At 37.3% G+C, this 6,214-nt stretch overlaps 1 pseudogene; it reads left to right on the forward strand.

Moving 5' to 3' along the window:
• Positions 1-1,727: 1,727 nt before the first annotated feature.
• LOC132287565 (small nucleolar RNA R71) lies at positions 1,728-1,826 on the forward strand (annotated as a pseudogene).
• The last annotated feature ends 4,388 nt before the right edge of the window (positions 1,827-6,214 follow it).

A 6,214-nucleotide genomic window follows, 5' to 3' on the forward strand; every position in this document is an offset into this window, starting at 1 on the left:
TTAGGATTCGGGACTGGGTCCGTGTCAATGACAACGAAATCAACAAGGAAGAAAAATTTATCAATCTTAATCAATACATCCTCAATGATACCCCTAGGCTTTTTGATGAATCGGTCAGCAAGTTGCAAAACCACCGACGTCAGTTTTAAGTCTCCTAAGCCTAATTTTACATACACCGAGTATAGAAGAAGATTAACATTTGCTCTTAAGTCTAGAAGAGCCCGATTAATGACATGGTCACCAATGACACAAGATGTAGTAGGTGAACCGGGGTCTTTGAACTTTAGAAGAGTGTTATGCTGCAAAATAGAGCTCACTTGCTCGGTCAAGACCACTTTCCTAGGTGTTTGGCTTTTGTTCTTCCTCTTTTGGGAGCAAAGATCTTTAAAAAACTTGGCATAAGCCAGAATTTGCTTAATTGCATCCAAAAGTGGAAGATTGACTTTCACTTGCCTAAACACATCCATAATTTCATTTGTTTTAGCCTTTTGCTTGTCAATTGAAATGGATCCTTTTAAGGCATCCGGAAATGGAGCTTTTGGTTCAAAAACTTTTTCAGAATTTTTTCTTGAAGTCTCTTCAACACAAGAAGTTTTGGAATCATTTTGCAAATTTTTATTTTCAAGATCACTTTTCAAATCACTTTTCAACACATTCTCATTTGAAAGATCATGCATATGCAATGAAGGAGGAATTGGATATAAAACGGGATGGGTGTCAACTTGTGGTTGCACCGGTTCACTCTCTTCATTAGACACACCTACTTGGTTGTCAATGATTCTCCCATTTCTCAAGGTTGTCACCGTATTGACATGCTCTATTATAGGCCTTTCCGATGAGGAATTAGTCTCCATAACACATTGTTGCTTTGGTGGGGCATTCAAAGGCATTTCCCTTTCTCTCTAGCATTTAAAGTACTAGCTATTTGCCCTACTTGGGTTTCTAGCTTAGCAATGGATTGAGAATGAGAATGACGTAATTGAGTGTTCACCTCTAGAGTGCCTAGAGTGGTCAAAACTTTCTCTTCAAAAGCGGGACTCCTAGAATTTCCTTGAGAATATGATGGTTGATTAGGAAAATGAGAATTAGAAAATTGATTTCCTTGTGATTGACATGGTCTATATCCTTGTGATCCTTGGCCTTACATTGGGGGTGGAATGTTCTTTCCTTGAAAACTACCTTGGGAAGGGTTTGAGCCTTCCTCTTGGTTTCTCCAAGAGAAATTTGAGTGATTCCTCCAACTAGAATTATAGTGATTGCCATAAGGATTGTTCCCTTGATTAACAAAAGCTGCATTGACTTGTTCATGATGCTCACTTTGCACATGTCCATAAGGACAATTGGAAGTAAAATGTAAAACACTTGAACAAGTCATGCATGATTCATTGGATGCATAATGGGAATGGTTAGGGAAGGAAGATACTTGATTTGCTGAGTTTTGGTTAATCAAGAATTGGTCAAACCTTTGAGATAAGGATTTCATCTAGGCGGCTATTTCATTGGAATGGTCAACTTGATGTAAGCCAACACTCTTCCTTCCACTTGAATTCCTACCATTCTTAGAAGATAAAGTTCGATGCAAAGAATTTTCACTCATGCTCTCATAAAGATGCCACACATCATCCTTATGCCTATCAATGTAAGAGCCACCTATGGAAGCATCAACCATGCCCTTGTAATTATCGGATAAACTCTTAAAGAAATATTGAACTAATTGCCATTTGGGCATGTCATGATGTGGACACTTCCTAAGTAATTCACTGAATCTTTCCTATGCCTCATGGAACGTTTCCCCATCCCCGTGTGAAAACTCTCGAATTGAGGTTCTCATGGCATTGGTCTTAGAAACCAGATAGTACTTCTTCAAGAACTCTTGTTGCATTTCTGCCCACGAAGTTAATGAAAAAGGCCTAAGATTGTTAAACCAATATTTTGCCTTATCTTTAAGGATAAATGGAAAAAGTTTAAACCTTAAGACCTCTTCCGGCATGTCCGTGTATCTCACGGTGGAACATACTTCAAGAAACTCATCTAAATGCTTATAAGATTCTTCACTTGGAAGTCCATGATAGTTAGGAAGCATTTGAATGGTTTGTGGTTTGATTTCATAATGGTGTGCTCTAAAAGGTGGCAATTGAATACATGTGGGTGCATTATATTCATTAAGCACATGCTGATCTCTTAAAGCAAGGGAAAGGTTAACAATTGGAGGTGCAACATGGGCACCTTGATTGCCTTGAACTATGGGAGGTTATGGAGCAAACATTGGCCTAGGCATTCCCAATGGAACTTGGCCTTGTTGTTGTGGTGGGTGAATGAATGGCCTCGGCATGCCTATTGGAACTTACATGTTATCATGATGCACATTGGGGTGGAGGATACCTTGTTGGTCTATGTGACCAAGGTCCTCCACATGGTCCTCATTATGTACTTCCATTGTAGAAGTAAAATGATTAAAATTACCCCTTCCCCTAGGTGTACGAACATTGGATTCTAAATTCAAATTAAGAGGGACAAAAGTATGATTTAATGACCTTCGACCATGCATGACAAGCAAAACACAAACAAGTAACAAACAATCAACAATCACTTCACCTTCGCAACAATTCAACAATCAACAAACTTCCTCTACATACAATGATCCCTTACTCCCATGCTATCAACAATATGCAAAGAATAATAAAATTGCCTCCACGTTGGCTCACGATTTATCTAAGAATTGAAATACAAGCCTCCACGCGGGCTGACGATTTAACTAGAGATTGAGTTAAGAAAGAGCTCACAAAGGGTTCTTTAGCACTTCAATTCAATTTTCAATTTTAGCCTTGAAAATTTTTTAGATTTTAGCTTTTTCCTTGTTTTTACTTAGCTCCTTGCTTAAAATGCTCCTTTGCTCACCTTCTAGCTCAATGCACATAGTCAAACAAGAACTAACACAATAAGTAACCAAAATGAAAATAAAAATAAAGTAAAGACACGATCAAAAGAGTACTAATTCCTAATTGATTCCACAAATACGACGTTGCCTTCAATCAATCCCCGACAACGGCACCAAAAACTTGGTGTGCCTTGTCGCGATGCACCCAAAGCTTGCAAAGTGGACTAAGATGAGTGTGGCCAAGTTTTACATTTATAATTTGCCACTACTACCTTTCACTAAAAATATAGTTAGGGCGAGTAGGGATCGTACCAAGGGGTTGGTGGGTCGTATTAGGTTATGGAATCGAGATTAGGGTTAGTAGGTCGAGTGATCAAAAGATTGGTTGGTAATTGAATTATACTAAGATGCAATTTAAACTAAAGTAAATAATTAAATACAATAGAGAGAAAATAAGAGAGATAGAGATCTTGGGGTTTAGAGATCACCACTAAGCATAACTTTTCTACACCATTAATAAATGATTAATGAGGGGGAAAACATGTATTGCAACAATAGTGTGTGTGTGTGGTTGTTTCAACAAGCATGGATGACTAATTAAGTATATATTGTCTAAGCAACATAGTGGATAGCACAATATATCAAACTAAGCCATTAATCCTTTCTTTAAGCTCACAATCCAAACACACCACAAGGTTAGAGACATATGATACTTGTTTTCATAAGTATGGAATATCAAACAACAAGTATGGATTGTCCTCCCATTTAACATCTAAACTATAACTATACTACAATTAAGCTAATGACATGAAATTAAACTAATTAAACTAAGGGAGAGGCACAATCCATCAAGAAATGAGTATGAACCATCAAATAAACCATAAGAGCATTCTATTAAGCACTATGTCTTGACAATCTCTAGATCTATAGCATCAATACACATAGACATGTATTAATAACACAAAATCTAGAGACAAACACATGAACATCTATTCTAGCATACATAGACATATGGATAGAATGAAATGATCAATTGAAAGCATTAAACAACATAAATCATTGAATAAACAAGATCTATGTATATAAAAATGTCAAAACATATATCACAATACAAATCCCCTCAAAAATACATAAATCAAGATGTAGAAAGCATGCTTAGGGCTAACTCTAGCCCCAAGAGGATGTCTAGCCACTCATGGATGGTGTCCTCCAACCCTCAAGGGCTAACTCCATGGTAGAAATTGCTCCTCTTCTTAGTTGATGGAAGAACTCCAAGCTTGTGTCTCTAGCCTCCTCTCTTCTTTTCTTCCTCACTAAGAATATGATATGAAAATTGTGTCAAAAGTCTTTCTCAAGTATCTATCAAGAATGGCTCATATTCCTTATATAGGTAGGTTAAAATGTCACACTCAATAGTCTGGGCTCGCACATCAATATTCCTCCAATGATTGTATCATGAGCCAACCTTTAATGAGCTGGATTTTGTCTTTTTTTTGGGCTTGAGGAAGTTCGATCGATCGAACTTGTGGTGAGATCGATTGAACATAGCTGAGATCTATCGAACTTAAACTGGATCGATCCTCCCATGGCGGCGCCTTTTTGGATAAGGACATATTTCAGATATTTTGGGGAATGAGACAAAAGTGGTAGGTGGGGTGGTACAACAGGATAAGATGGAATCTTTTTGATCGATTTGAGAATTGTTGGATCAATCGAACTTTATGGGATCTTTGGATAAGGACAAAAGAGCTTGGATCCATCTTTGAAATGTCTAGATCGATGAACTTTCGATCGATCGAAGTGTACTTGTGATCGATCGAACCTGCTGAATTCCATACTTTGCTTCAATCTGCTTCCACTATGCTCCTTTCTTCCATCCAGCTTGAGTTAGCTTCTTTTAAGCTCTTATTTGGCTAAATTAGCTTATTTTGGGGATAAACACCTAAAAAGGGCAATAACACGAAATTAGTCTAAAACGGGAAAGTAAGATAGATAAAAGTCGTAGAATACCTAAGCTTAAGGGGTTTAAATGAACACTTTTCAATGCTCATCACATGGCTATGTGTTAGTTTATGTGATGATAGAAATGATGCATTTCTCACATGCTTTTTTTATTTGTCATGCTGGTATCATTAGTGATGTGTAGTATGCCTTTGATTATATAATTCATATTTGATAGGTGGATTATTTGGTTGCCTTATGTGGGCTGTTTGGAATATTTGTTAGGTTTTACTTGGGTTATGTGATATGGTATTTTGAGTATGTGCTACGTGAATGTTGAGTACATACATGGGGGTACATTATGTTGCATTAAAGTTGCATACATAATATACATTTATTTTTGGGATTATGATATAGTCACTATACAGGATTATTTTATGATGAGGGACATGGTTCTATATTGGCATTTTTATATCAGTATTTCATTTATGGGTTTTATAATGGCATGGGTTCATGACTTTATTGTATGGCATGGTCAGTATATATTGGATGATGTTCATATTCATCTATTGGTGTTTCGTGCACTGATGCACGAGGTTTTATGACCTTAGTTGTCGGGATTGTGATGTGTGAGCTACGTAGTAGACTTATGTTTTTGAGGATTTAGTTGTCCATGATAAGGACCTTGATTCAATATTTTGGTTTTCCTTATGTGGTCTTGTAGTAGGTATGATTGAGGATAGTATGGTTTTAGGTGTGATTCCTTAGTGAGGGATCCTTGTCTTGTGAACCTTAATGGTTTTTTTAGAGAGGTTGGTTTTGACTTTAATGGAGATTTGTTTGACACTTATATTTTTGGGTTCATTCAATATTAGTCGCATTGATGATAGGTAGCCATTTGTGATGAGTTCCTTTTCGATTCTCTTATAGTGAGATCTTATGTAAAGGATAGATTGGAGGTGTGATACTTGATTTAGAGGCTCGTGGTATTAAGGAGACCTTATGTGTAAGGCTTTCGGTAGGATGTCCTATGGTGAGGATCATTGTGACTCGGGAGACATTAAAGTTTTGAGATTTTGTGGAGTTTGATCCATTATGGCTTATATGGCACTGACTTGTCAGGCTTTAGATTCATGATTGGGAGTTGTTTGATAGTGGCATTTTGGGGAGTCCTTGATTTGATTAAAGTGACTTGATTTAAAGGTTTTGTGATATGTGAGTTGTGGATTTTTCCCTGTATAGAGGATTGCAGACCTTAAGCGTAATGGTGCCTATGACATTGTTATCAGAGTTTTGGGATTGGCCAAGATGGTTCGGCCGGACGTCTTTGGACCATATCCCAACTCTCGCAGAATGTCGGGTTACTGCAGTACTTTTGGTAATGATTGTTTGTGA

This window comes from Cornus florida, unplaced genomic scaffold (genome assembly GCF_030987335.1).
Source record: "Cornus florida cultivar Cherokee Brave unplaced genomic scaffold, ASM3098733v1 CherokeeBrave_3.0.0_Hap2_Chr11, whole genome shotgun sequence".
NCBI lineage: Eukaryota > Viridiplantae > Streptophyta > Magnoliopsida > Cornales > Cornaceae > Cornus > Cornus florida.